Source organism: Chiroxiphia lanceolata, chromosome 4 (assembly GCF_009829145.1).
Source record: "Chiroxiphia lanceolata isolate bChiLan1 chromosome 4, bChiLan1.pri, whole genome shotgun sequence".
NCBI lineage: Eukaryota > Metazoa > Chordata > Aves > Passeriformes > Pipridae > Chiroxiphia > Chiroxiphia lanceolata.
The window spans coordinates 53,646,757-53,661,404 of record NC_045640.1 but is presented as its reverse complement, the minus strand read 5'-3'; positions in this window follow the sequence as shown (position 1 = coordinate 53,661,404).

The following is a 14,648-nucleotide window of genomic DNA, read 5'->3' as shown; positions in this document are numbered from 1 at the left end:
CAAACAAGTCGTCCATGAGTGTGTCTCCTTGCTGTAGCTGTTCTTTTGCTGTAACTGTGTTTTCTGTTGCTTATGGCATTTTTGAATATGGAAGCACAGTGATATAGCTGAAAGATTACTATTGATTTACTCTCTGATTAAACAACTAATTTAGTTTCAGATTTTAAAAATTAGTACTACATATTTCAACTAACTTTGTTTTAAAAGATTAGTGTCTCAAATGAGTGTCAGCTGAATGAGGAAATGAGAAAGCATTATTATACTAAACTATCACTAAGGCATTGGCCTGCAGTTCGTCAGTTTTAAGAGATGAGGAAGGAATTTTTGTTAAGTGTAAAGACCTACCCTGCTGTATAGTGTGTTAAAAACTATTCCTTATGCTTGACCTTGGGCCATAAAAGCTCAGGTATGCACTCATGTCTTTTCCCACAGTTCACAAAGGTTTTTGACTAGACCTACAGGCATCCCATCACCTTTACTGAGAATCTTCTTCCTCAGCCCTTTTTCAAGGTTTTGGAAGTTGTCATTAGTGACCCAAGTGTCATCTCTAACCCTCTTTTCTTTATTCACTAGTAAAGAACAAAATCCAATCCATCTCAGCACTTGCATGCTTGTAAGAATAACTCCATGTCTTTAAATTCTTTGGATTTCATAAAAGCAAATTGAAGCCATCTTCATTAGTGTCTGCACAGCTGACAAACTTTCCTGCTGTGCAGAGTGCATGAGAGTAGGCTATGATGAAGACTGAGGACTCAGAATGACCACAATTACATACACATTGCATTTGAAAATGTGCCAGTCTATATGACAGATATTACTATTCTTATGTGGTTAATATAGATTTGTCTTAAGTTTTTACTATATTATGAAAACCCTCAAGGGCGCTTATTTTCTTATTTTTCTTGGCTGGATGAAAGGTAGCACTACAGAATGTTATAGAATTTGGTCTTACTGCTTCAGTCATCTGCTCAGAGAGCTCACTCAAAGTTTCTAAAGCATTTATTATGAAGAGAAGACAAGAAAAATTTCTGGAGGATTTCTGTCTTACCTTTCCAGTTAAAGAAGAATGTATGCCATCTTTTACAGTGTGTGACACACAATACCTAATTCCAATACATACATCTTCAGTTAACTTCCTTCTTTAAACAAGGAAATGTAAATACTGCCTATACAGAAAAAAATTCTGTGATGTTTTTATAGGATGCCTTAAATTTCTAATTTTGGGTGAAATTCAGAGATTAGAAGAAAAAAGAAAATCAGAGTTAGGAAATAGAAATAGACTCAAAATAATTCAAATTATCTGTCTTTTACTGATTAATTTACATACAATACTGAGATGTTGGAATCTGGCAATATGTTTCTGTAATGCAATACAAGCCTTCAGATGAGTATTGACCTCGGAAAAAGTGGAAGAAAATTATGATCATGGTGTACTATATTAGTCTTGTAGTTCACATTCTGTTGCTAGAGAGACTAAATTCTGAAACAACCTAAAACTTTCTAGCGCTACACTGAAGTCAAATGAAGCAATGCCTCTTTTTAGGTCCTTTCTATTAGATGACTATAGAAGGCTATAGGGGCTTTGTTTTCTTTAATGTAGTACTTTCTTCCTTTGTAAAGAATACTGCCATTAGCTTTGATATATTTTTGTATGTTTCCTGGCATTGTAGAGACAAGACAAGACACAGGGCAGTGTGAAATTACATTTGTTTTTTAGCCTGTTCATTGTTTTGTGTTAGTTTTAAGACTGTAGATTTATGGGAAAACAGACGGGCCATGCAGTTGTGCTTTTATGATCAGTAGGAATTATTGTGAGCTTACTGAGCTTCTCAGCTGATATCTGTAATCAAAGTTAGGTTTTCTGAAGGTGTTAAGGTTCAGGATCTCTAACTATGGAATAAAAAAATCAGAATCCCTTATTACCCAGTTTTCTTATTGTGCCCACCTTCATCCAATAACCATACTTCTGCCAAGCAGCAAGAACAGTGTTTCTAGGGTGGAAATAGAGGCACCTGCTGATAGTGCATAGAATCATAGAATGGCTTGAGTTGAAAGGGGCCTCAAAGACCACCAAGGTCCAACACCCCTGCTGTGGGCAGGGACACTTTCACTAGACCAGGTTGCTCAGAGCCTTGAACCTGCAGGGATGGGGCAACCTCACCATTCTCACAGTGAAGAATTTCTTCCTAATATCTAATCGAAAATATATCAAAGCTAATGGCAGTATTCTTTACAAAGGAAGAAAGTACTACATTAAAGAAAACAAAGCCCCTATAGCCTTCTATAGTCATCTAATAGAAAGGACCTAAAAAGAGGCATTGCTTCATTTGACCTCAGTGTAGCGCTAGAAAGTTTAGCATGTCTTGTCATGACATGCTCTTGTAAACAGTCTCTCTCCATCTTCAGGTACTAGAAGGCCACAGTTAGATTGCCCTGAAGCCTTCTCTTTTCCAGGCTGAACAATCTGAATTCTCCGAGCCTTTCATCATAGGAGAGGTGCTCCATCCCTCTGATCATCTTGGTGGCCCTCCTCTGGAATCACGCCAACAGGTCCATGTCCCTTCTGTGCTGGGGACCCAGAGCTGGATGCAGCACTCCAGGTGGAGTCTCACCAGAGTGACGTAGAGGGGCAGAATCATGTCCCTTGACCTGCAGGCCACGCTGCTTTTGATGCAGCCCAGGATACAATTGTCTTTCTTGGCTGCGAGTGCACATTGCTGGGTCATGTCAAGCCTCTCAACCACCAGCAACCCCAAGCCCTTCTTAGAAGGGCTGCTCTTGATCTATTCAGTCCTCAGCCTGTATTGATACTGGGGTTTGCTCTGACCCACGTGCAGCTCCTTACAATTTGTCCTGTTAAACCACATGAAATTCCCATGAGCCCACTTCTTGAGCTTGTCCAGGTCCGTCTGGATGGTACCTCATCCTTCAGGGTGTCAAACATACCACCCAGCTTGGTGTCATCTGCAAACTTGCTGAGGGTGCACTTGATCCCTTTATCTATGTTATTAATGAAGATACTAAAAAACATTGGTCCCAATACAGATCCCCAGGAGATACCACTTGTCACTAATGTCCATTGGGACTCTGAACCATTGACCACTACCCTTTGGACACAACTGTCCATCCACTTTCTTATTCTTCTAACAGTCCACTCATTAAATCCATCTCTCTCTAATTTAGAGAGAATAATGTTATGGGCACCCTGTCAAAGGCTTTACAGAAGTCCAGATAAATGACATCTGTCGCCCTTCCCTTGTTCACCGATGGGTCACACCGTCTTAGTTTGGTCAGGCAGGATCTTGTTGAAACCGTGCTGGCTGTCTCGAATCACCTTCCTATCTTCCATATGCCTCAGCATAGCTTCTAGGAGGATCTGTTCTGTGATCTTACCAGGCATGGAGGTGAGACTGACAGGTTAGTAGTTTCCAGGCCCTTCTTTCTACCTTCTTTAGAGATGGGTACAAAGTTTCCCCTTTTCCAGTCACATGGGACTTCACCTGACTGCCATGACTTTTCAAATACCATATAGAGTGGCTTGGCAGCCACATCAGCCAATTTGCTCAGGACTCTGAAATATATCTCATCAGGTTCCATAGACTTATGTACATTCAAGTTCCTCAGGTGGTCGTGAACCCAGTCTTTACTCACAGTGGGAAACACTTCGCTCCCCCAGTCCCCATCCTGCTCTCTCCATCCACTTGACAGGTGTGGAAAGAGAGGTTGCCATTGAAGACTAAGGCAATATTGTTGAGTACCTCAGCCTTCTTATCTGTTGTTACCACGTTTCCAGCTTTCTTTATGGAGGGGGTGTGGGTACACTTCTTTGACCTTTTTTTTCTGGTTAACTACCTGTAGAAGCCCTTGTTACTCTTTGAGTCCCTGCCAGGTTCAGTTCCATCTTTGTCTTGCCCCTCAACCCCATCCCAACACAACAGAAATTCGTCTTTATATTCTTCCCAGGTTACCTGTCCTTGTTTCCACCTGCTTGTGAATTCGCTTCTTTTCCTTTACTATGGCCCAGCAGGTTCCCACTCGCCTGTCTGTCTCTTACTTTCCTTGCCCCATTTCTTGCTCCAAGAGAGACATGAATCTTTCTAAGAATGAAACATAGCCTATTACACAGAGAGAAACAAATAAACATGCAATTAGTTTGTATAATGTCTGAAAAGTAACTTTTAAGCTGTTTGTGACTAATATAGAAGGTATCCTATGTGAAAAATGCTCAGGTAGAGAGGTAGAAAAAAACAAGTCTGCTCTCAGTAGAACTTTGGACAGATTAGGTCTGTAAGCCTCAGCAGGCTGTTTAAAACCTACAGGATCAATTTATAATCTACATTTTGGCTTTTAGCATAGACTTTTTTAGCATAGACTATTTGGCAGGAAAGCCAAGGAAGAAGTCTTCATTTAAATCAAGGATAAAATCCACTTATTCATTATATGGATAAAACCACAGTGTACCATGACAGACAACAGATGAGATTTTCATATGGTGAATGAAATTTTATATAAGGTGTTTGACTGTTTGGTTGAGGCACCAATATGTTAAGATAGTTTTCAAAAGATTTAAAAATAATCCTGCAGACCTTTAAAGCTATTTTGTGGTTTCAGAACTTTTGGCATGACTTACTGTATCATAACTGATGTAATTGAACAGAAATAGAATGAGATGCTTTTAAAAATACACAGAATATTTGAATATTTTTCAGTATTTAAACTGGTTTATAGAATTGCAGAAATCCAGGCTTCTGGGCACGATTTGAATTTTAGTGCCTGCCACAATCTTTCAGTTTTATAGGTTACTGGAAATAATTTTCGTTACTGGTGGGTGCATTCCTTTCTTTCTTTCCAAATAACTTGAATCTTTCACACTACTGATTTTCTTTTTTCAAGTTTACTTCATTCAGCAGGTTTTTTCCTTTCTGTAAGTCAGACTAGATGATTATGAAACTTTGATATTATTCATCTTGCTAAAAGGTCATTTTGTGTCCTGTGGGACTTATTTTATTTACATACCAATAGCTTTTTAAAATTTACTGTAGTGTTTGTCTTATTTCAAGTAAGCCTGTTATCCTGGATGAATATTAGTGTTAGTCCTAGATATAGAGCTAGCCAGTTTGCGTTTTAAGACTTTGAGGTCAAGTGATGTAGTACACTGTCTCATTATCAAATTCTAGATTGCTGGGTATGCAAAATGCATGCAAAAAGAGGCAGTAGTAATGCATTGTCATTTTTCTTGAGCTATCATTCTTCTTTCCAAACTGCAGGCTGTGATTCAGCTAAACCTTACACATATGTAACTTCAGACACCATGGTTGTCCCATCAACTGCAGTGATCAGAATAGGAAAGGACCTACTAGTTTCCCAGTAGGAAAGGACCTAAAATTGCTGTTCGCTTTTAACCTCCCTCCAGCAGTCATCCTCTCAGGCTGTCAGACTTTTCCAGCATGCTAATTTCTTACTTTTTGTCACTCGCTGTCCTCATATAATTTGAAGTCAGTGATACCAGTCTTCTGTGCTTGTCAATTGTGATGTAAACTCCCCTGCATGTGTAATGCTACACAGACACATTGTTATAAAACTAGCTTTCACTAACAAGTGTAGTTGTGGTATCCTTCTCTTGCTGTAGTTCATGCATCTTCTTTTGCTTTTGTGTGGTGTGGTAGTGGATGTGGTATGGCGAAGTGACAGTGCATATTTGTTTACAGAAGTACAGGAATATGCATGTTTCATTAAAATTACGGGCTTCTCCTGCATAATTACAAAAATCTAAGATAATTTTACAGCTGTAGATGTCCAAGAATAAGTTTGTTGGCATTATACTACACATAAAGCTATCAAAACTTCAGTTGCTTACTCAGTTTCATTAAACCACTGTGCTTTATGTTTTTCAAGGATTTATTTGTGACAGCTTAAAAGTTTGATGGAATGATATTATGAAACTGTCATGTACATCACTGAGGATGAAAGCTATGTTCAGGAGCTTTATGACTTAGAAACTTGTAATTAGTGAATTAGTTTAGAAGACTTTACATCTGGCAGCTCACCAAGGCTTAGCAACTGCCCATGTCATCCAAATATATTTTCATTTAAATACGAAAAGTTTCTCTGGCATCAGTGACAAGCTTCTCTAAACCAAGGTTTTATAAACAGTGTCCATTTCAATCAAGTCAACTTCAGTAGTGGTGTATTACTAATGACCATCTTAGGTTTTCAAGATGACCAGTAAAGATAAATAAATTGTATGAAAGAACGAAAGCCTTAACTATGTGAACGAGGTACTAAAAAGCACTTCTAAAAGCTGTTGTTGATGAAAGTAATGGAAGTAAAGCCGTAAGACTTAACATATCTTTCAGTTTAGATGCAAGAGACGAAATTTCTGTTTTGTTCCAAACTTACTATTAAGATTTATTCCCTTGACAGAGCTGCAAATGGATGAATAAGCGCTGACCATGACCTCTGTGGTGAACTCAGAAGTGTGCAGGGATGCTAGCCACTGCATTATGCCAGGCTGTGACAGCAGCTACAGAAACTGTGTTGTCTAATCACGCAAGCTCGATGGTCCTTTAAGCCTTGGAACAGACTGGGATTTATGTATAGATATTGTCCTGGGGAAAGTGCGGAAGGCAAAGAGAATTTTACGGTCATAAGCTACCTCAAAAAGACAACGATTTTAGGATAAACTCCTGTAGCTCTTAGTGTTAATGCAGTTATGATATGTTTTATATTTTACTTGGGCAAAAACTCCCAGTTATGCCATCTAACGTATTGATGAAAGGCAGGACATTTATCTGCATTTGTGGTGCCTGTCCCATGGTGTACACTTAGGGCATGCATCAATACATAGTTGTTTGTACTAATCTTGCCATCTTCTTTTCTATTTCCCTTAGTTTCTGCTTCAAGGTAACCATCTCTTAACAGCCCAGTTTCTCAGGGGTTTCACTGAGATGCGATCCTAGTTTTTGCAAGTATTTTTAAACTTTGAAACTCTTATTTATTGCAGGGCAGGATTGTGGATTTCTGCCACTGGTGACATCTCATGTTTATTATCATGCTGTGCATAATTATTATATATGAATTTAGGTGCCTAATACCTGACCACTGACAGAAATTTTGAGATGCAACATTAATATGTATTCTTCATCCCTCTGTGAATACCCATATAATCTTAATGCTCTTGTATGAATTCTGTGACGAACATACACTTTCTTCAATTTGAAGAATTTGTCTTATAGAAAATATTTTGGCAGAAGTTTTTGACATCTACATGACCTGGGAATTAAATTCTATAATCATAGCTCAATGTGCACTGTAAAGGGGGCTGAAACAAAAGTGCTTCCTCCTCCTTCTCCTTCCCCCATTTTCCCACCTGCTTGCAAGAAGCTGCCTTTTTTTTCTTCTTCTTTTTTTCTTTTTTTTCAGACGAGCCTCATAATTACCCTTCTGTGCCTGATCTAGGCCTGAGGAAAAGGCTCTCAGCATCTGTAATGCTGGCAGCAGCGTGGTATTTCCAGGCAGGCAGGGTGGGGAGCCAGTCCATGGCTTTGTCTGAGCAGCTGAGAACTTCATCTGAGCCATGCCGGCGGTGTACAGTAACACCGACCTGTGCCATCGGCAAGGAAAGCACTGAGCAAGTGTTGGGGCCAGTATTTATAGACCACTACGTAGCAGTCCCAGAGAGAGAGACTGAGAGGGAGTGAGAGAAAAATCTTGGCTGAACTGAGGGCAATTTTATTTCAGGTTTCTGTTATTTAAGCAACATTACATAAAATCCCCTTGTTGAGTTCAATCTTCTCTCTGAACCATAGCAGTCCTGCTTCACGTTATGATCAGGTGGAAGCAACAGATTTAAAACAAGACATTTGAGGGTAAGTAATTGATTTAGTGCCACTTTTACCTCCAGTGTCCCAGCCAGCTCACTGCCCTTTGAGGACGCTGCATGGAGAGCTCGGTGTTGTAACTGAGGCGTAGTGCTGCCTTTTGCGTAAAGATGTTCTGCTTGCGGGGATTTTGTATACAGTTACAGAGGAATATCGTGTGGCTTCTTCATTTAGCAACATGCCTGAAAAGGTCAGGCAGCATCAGAAAAGAAATACACACTACTTCCACTACTGAAAGTAGTGTGGGTCATTTAAAATACTGTCTTGTAGTAATGTGTAGGTTGTGGCTTAAAGCATCTGTTTCTTGATGGATAGCTGTTTGTACTTGCATGGCAAGTCTGCTGTCCTATATGCAATGCTATTAGTAGCAGAAAACAAGAAAAAAGTCTGACTCAAACTTCTGTCTGCTGTTGTATTAGCAGTCAGGGTGAATGCTCAGTCTTTCTATGAGGAGCAGGACAGTAGTTAATGGAATTGCATAGTTCATTTAAAAAATAAATAATTTTTAAAAAGGTGGGGAGGTGAGTGGGTTATTAGGAGAGAAAAATTCCCCTTCCTTCATGAATTGGTCAAGGTGACATAGAACACACGCCCCTGCAGGATATTCCCTGATAACAGAGGGGAAATGATTGTTTACAGTAAACTGTTATAACCAAAATGAAAGAGAGATTCTTGCTCTCCTACCTTCACAGAGGCAGCTCCCTACAAGTTTTGAAAAATGAACCTTTTTCCATTACTCACAGTATCTTTTTCAACAGCCTTCTCAGTACTGCTGAGTTCATTAGTCTTCTTTGTTTGCGTATTCTAGGGTGTAATTTTAAAAGCCAGGTTACCTAAAAAGGGGATAATTCTTCTAAAACTCTCTCCTGGCAGCAACATGTGAAATCTGTACAATTCAACATTGATGTTTACTGTGGTTAGCTCAGAGAAGGTTAATGTGTTGCTTAAAGAACACAGCGTTTCCCTGAATGAAATTTATCAGTTGACAGCCCTGGAATTACTTCTTTAAGCTAAGAAAATATAGACTTTGGCAGTGGTTGAAGATTTTTGGGGGTGAGTGGGAGGGTGGCTTGCAACTTCAGAGGGTGTTAGACACATAATGAATATGTGTTGAAAACAAAAGTCTGTTGAAATAACTCTAAGCTTGAGGCTCAGACTAACAAATAAAAGGAAATGCAAGATAGGGCTCACATTAGATCCTTAGCTTTACTTGTTAACACCAATGTTTTGCACAGACAGAGTATGTAAGGTAAGCCACTATCCATCCGTTTAAGACTTAGCAAGTAAAAGACAAGAACAGTGGTGTTTTCCAGATAAGAAAACCAGCCTATACAAGAACCTGTAGGAAAACATGTCTGTATTTAAAGATCATGATGATCATTATTTCCTATGTGTATCATATATTTCACATTTTTGTTAGACATTGTTATCATGAACACTAGAAACACTAGAAGTCTACACTGGGAAATGCAAAAGGTAAGACAGAAATGTACATTAAATGGACAATTGACACTAATAAACTAATCTACTGGGAAATTCTCTAATTACAGAGCTATTCCAGTACATGGACATTGAAAAAATAAAAGATAAAGACTGAGCTGCCTTATAACTAGTGAATTTTATAGAGAACAGCACTGTCACATCTCTTTGAGGTTTATAAATAAATGATAAGTGCAAGATGAAACCTCCTATTTTGTCCCCTCTTCCTTACCCAAATTTATCTGTGCTTCTGTTTGAAGGTTATATAAATGTTCTTTGCCTAGTACTTTGGCCAAAATGCAACTAATAAGAGAAAGAAGAATTGTTGAAAAGGGATTTAGCATAGTGTAGTTGGACACAGCAGATTACAAGGCATTAGTCCACATCCTCAGAGTTTCAATGTTGTGACTGTACCTCCCTAGTTGATCACAGCCTTGACAGATTTTACTGTTATTGTACTTTAGTATTACTGTACCAATACAATTGATTTACCATTGCCAAACCTGCATGGTCCTTAGAGAGCATAAACTGTTCTTCAGTAACTGCCTCTGTGTGTATGTCATTACCCTGGGTAAACGTGGCTTACCTGTTGGTAAATAGGTAAAAAAAGGTCTCTCATTTATGACCAAGGACCACAAAGTGCAAATGTGTACAGTGTTGTAGAGTAGCTAATGCAGAATGGTATCCATCTGACCTTACAATGAGATCGGTTGTTTGTTTTCCCATACAGTTTAGTAAAACATTTTCTATTTTTCAAATTTAAGGGACATTGAAGGGAAGATGTGGAGAAAATGTCAGGATTATAGACATTGCTGGTCTCACCCCAGGGAAGAGAATAGCCTCTGAGCTGAATTCGACCCGTCTTTGAAGATCTTGGTATAACCACATATTAGCTCTGTAGGTATTTTTCATTCTTTGTGGTGGAGTTTTCTTGACCCTTCCTAAGCCCCACAGAGAGATGCTTTAGTGGCATGTTAACCTACTGATCAGTGAACTCTGTGCTAATGGGTCATGCTAGAGGCAGAGATTTTCTCTCTGATTGCTGGGATTATCCATGGAAAGTCCAATTACCTGCTGGGGTTGGGGTGAGAAAAGTCACACGCTGCCTCTTTAGCACTTGTTTCTGTAGGAGTTGTAACAGCATTGGGTGTTGCAGGAGTTAATATTGGAGCTTTTTGACTATTCTTGACATGCATGGAAGGGCTGTCAGTACTTACCTGATGGGAGGATGGGAGGAACTCCCAGGATGAATGAGGCTGAAGTTGTCTTCCACAGGTTTTACAAGACAGATGGATAGGAAGGCTTCATAGGAAAGGACAGTAGGGATAACACTTTTTCTGATGCCCTCCTCCCCCATTAATAATTGGAGCAGGAGCACAGATATAAAAATACATTAGTGGGGGTGGCTCTGTCTCTTGGCAACCATGTTGTGTTTGGGGTTGGATGTGGCTTATCTTTGGGTTTTTTTGCATGTTAGAAACCAGCCTGCCCCTTTGTAAGTCATCCTGGAGCTTGAAACCCATTGTATAACTTTAGCTTTAGCAGCTGCATTTCCAGGGATGGTATAAACTGGGATGTTTGCTTTCTTGTTGTGCTTTTTTGCTATTTATCTTGCTCTCATGTTCCATTTGAGAAGTCCCCACCAGAATAGTCAGATTGACACAACAGCATAATTCATGCTCTGCATTCATAGGGAAAATGAGATTATGGCATAGTTTAAAAAAAAAAAAAAAAAAAGTTATGTGTGAAAAAAGTAAGACAAAAAAAAAACCAAACAAACAACCAAAAAACCCAAAACATGCATATGTACATGTAAAGGTAACTTCATAGAAAGAGATGCATGCCTTGGTTGAAGGACTCCTTTGGAGTCCTTACAATGGACAAATAAGATAGGTAGCCCCTGGGGATTTCGGTGATTTACCAGGGCAGGGAGAAGGCTGAGCATGATTTTTGATGGTATGCCATCCTAATGATGGTATGCCAATATGGGAACTCAGCTTATAACACATCAATTTAGAAGAAAAATTTTTTTGGAAAGCCGTCTTGGATGTGGGTATTTGTTTCTAATCAGGACCAGAAGTTCAAAGACCAGTATATTAAATGGCCAATACCTAGTGCAGAGAGCACATATGTGGGTTGTGAAGGATTCAAGTCTAATCTCACAGGTTTGTCTGATTTGGGGCAGGGATGTGGGGCCTCGTTTCTCACATTGTAGCTGAGCACTTCAAGCCTCTCCACCCGAGGCTATTTCTCTTTGCTGAGATGCTTATTGCACTGGGGACTCAGACCTGGATCTCCCATACTGTGACTCTTCTGATGTCTGGGCTGTTGAGTCATTCTGTGTTTTGTGATCTCTCTTAAGAAATACTAATTTCTGTGTGCAAATTCTGTAATTCAGAGCAGGCTAATAGGTATTCTTTCTTTCCCTCTCTGATTTTTGAGGAAATCTTTCTGAAATATCTGGGTTTCAAGAGACTGAAGAGTAAAATCTCTCTGTTTGGGTTTTATGTTTTTGGGTTTTGTGCTTGTTTGTTTGTTTTTTAATATTCCCTTCCATTCAGACATCATCTTGGGGCAAACTCTTTCCTAGTAATAAACTTAGCAGTAATTGTTTTCATCATCAGGCTGGTTTCCTCTGCATTGTTTTGTTCTTTTTTAAATATCTGTGTTCCTGCGGAGAGATGGGAAAATCCACATAAATTTATTTTTTATGCCATTGTCACCTGAATTGTGATACTTTTTAGTTTCACAAGAGCAACACTTGCATCTCTTCATTGCCATAGCTTGCTGAAGGTGACTTTGGGAGCTCTTCAGGTTTTGTAACTATAAACTTGAGAGCAAATTAAAAAAAAGGCCAAAATGTGCTTACACAACCGAAGAAAAGCACTTATGTTTTGGGAGTCAGTGCTCTTTTCATCTGTAAGAAAGCTCTTCTTTGGCTCCCATCTCTCCCAGAAGTGATTTTGACTTTTTTATTCCTTCCCACCTTTAAACTTATGACTGGGAATATTATTTTCCTAATCTGAAAAACCTTTCTAATCAGAATGTTTGAACCCTGCCTGTAGGTGTCCCACGCAGCAATGTTAGTGACATGCTGTAAATGGCTATTTAAAAACTGAACTAACATTGGAATTTAGTCCTTGAATGAGTAATGAATATTGGATTTTTCAGTTTGATTTGTATTTGCAAACCACTACCAAGTGTTGCTTTCTACTGAATTTCACCTATATATGAAAAAACCTTAGTCAAAGGGGTTACATTAACAACGTTATATGTAGATATACCATGAGCATTTAATATCCTAGGGAAACGCTGCTTATCCTGAGGGCAGGTGCACGTTCAGTAGCATGTACATTTACAGAACACTGTATTTGTGGGCACTAAATCCCTTGATCACTGACCTTTATCTTTTTCCCTGCACACAGGAAGTCCAGTTTTATTTGAGCAAGACTTAGTCTCTTAAACAGTGCTCATTTAGGCAAACCAAGAATGCAGAGAATTGCATGTGGTCGCTCGTTAATACTGGTTTAGAAATAGCCCTTGCAGTGTGAAGAGTCCTTTCAAGTTTATCTTAGTCTATGACATGACATGAGAGTACTTACAGCATAAGAAAGCTCAAGTTTTCATGCCATTTAAAAACGTTCTTTTTTTTTTGTCTGCTGCTACTGCTTCCAATTTCTTTGTCGTTTTTAATATTTGTGTAAATATATATATATATATATATTGCTATTGCTAACACTCCTCTGTGATTCAGAGTTAAACTACTGAGTACTGGTAGTCCCAGAAGCATCTTGAAAGCTTGAAATAGTTTCACAGAAGGATTTCAAAGAATATTTTGAGTTGAAAGAGGCCCGTGAGGATCACCGAGTCCAACTCTTAAGTGAATGGCCCATACGAGGATCAAACCCACAACCTTGGTGATATTAACACCGTGCTCTAACCAACTGAGCTTTGACATTCTTTTACTTTAGGAGTTACAAAGGCACAGAACCTCCTTGACTGTACAGAAAGAAGGATTTAGGAAAAGATATGGAGTTTTTATTGTGCTTTTTAGTTACGATGCTCTTTTTAATGTTGGAAAATAAAGGCAGACTTTAATATGGATGAGCTCAGCAAAATAACAGTGCTTAAAACAGTGACCATGAAGAGAAAGGACCAGGCAACTACTCTGTGTTCTAAAGTGCAAACTGAAAGTCTTCAGCCTGTTGCTTTCTATGTCAAACTGATACTCAAGAATGCATTTCTTGCAGCAGAGGACAAAATACTCTGATTTTTCTTTATACTTTGTGGCCCACATTGTTACTTGGCCCACAGGCCATATGTTTGAAATCTCTCTCTTAAGGTCAGAATACCCTTTACTTACACTTTGCACTGTGTGCCAGGGCACTGAAGTGGGACCATGGTTTCTATAAAAATTAAAATAAGCCAGTGAACTGTAGTTATTTACTGTATCTCATCCCACCTCAGAAAACATAAGTGTAAAGTGTGATTTTTAATTAACAACCACATTGTCCCAGTGCTTTGACTTGGAAAATTACATATCAGTATCTAGACGGTGTAGCAGACCATTTGTTTCTCCCTCCAAGCAATAAATAATATCCTTCAACTTCTCAGGAATGTTTTTCTGCTTACTTTTAGCAGCATGGGTACATATGAAGTATTAATGATCAAGGTAAAATAAATGAAGGGTGACAATTGAATAAGACTATGCCATTTGCTAAACAAAAAACAAACCCCAACCCTTTCCATCCCTACATCTCCTTCATTTCATCACTGCAATGGCTCATGAAGACATCCACCAAGAGTTTTGCCTACTAACCTTGAAACGTATCTTTCTGTTTATTGTCAGGACCTTGCTGGCAAATTGAGCTTGACAATGAGATGATGGAGGCAGGGTGAAGCAGGGTGACCTGGGACACGCAGTTCTGCTAAAACCTTTCAAGGTCCGTAGAGTGCCTTTTCCTTTCCAATGAATCAAATTACCAATTGGGCAGCTAGTTCACTTAGCTAATCATTAATGTGGGACCTGTGAATTATGGAGCTTGTAACCCTTTCTCTTGCTAATTAATTTTTTGTGCGTGCCAAAATACTCTTGCTCATGGTGCTCTGAGAGCCTTTAGCAGTGACAAGTGCACTGAAACCTGGTCTGGGTTGTCCCAGAGGTGGGCTGCCCAGCTTTTGCCCAGAGCCCTGCTATTGCCTTAGCTTGGAGGAAACCATTCTGCCAGCACCCTCTCATGGCCAGCAAATTTGGGGGCTGGTCCATGGTAGGTGCAGTTGATGGGCAGC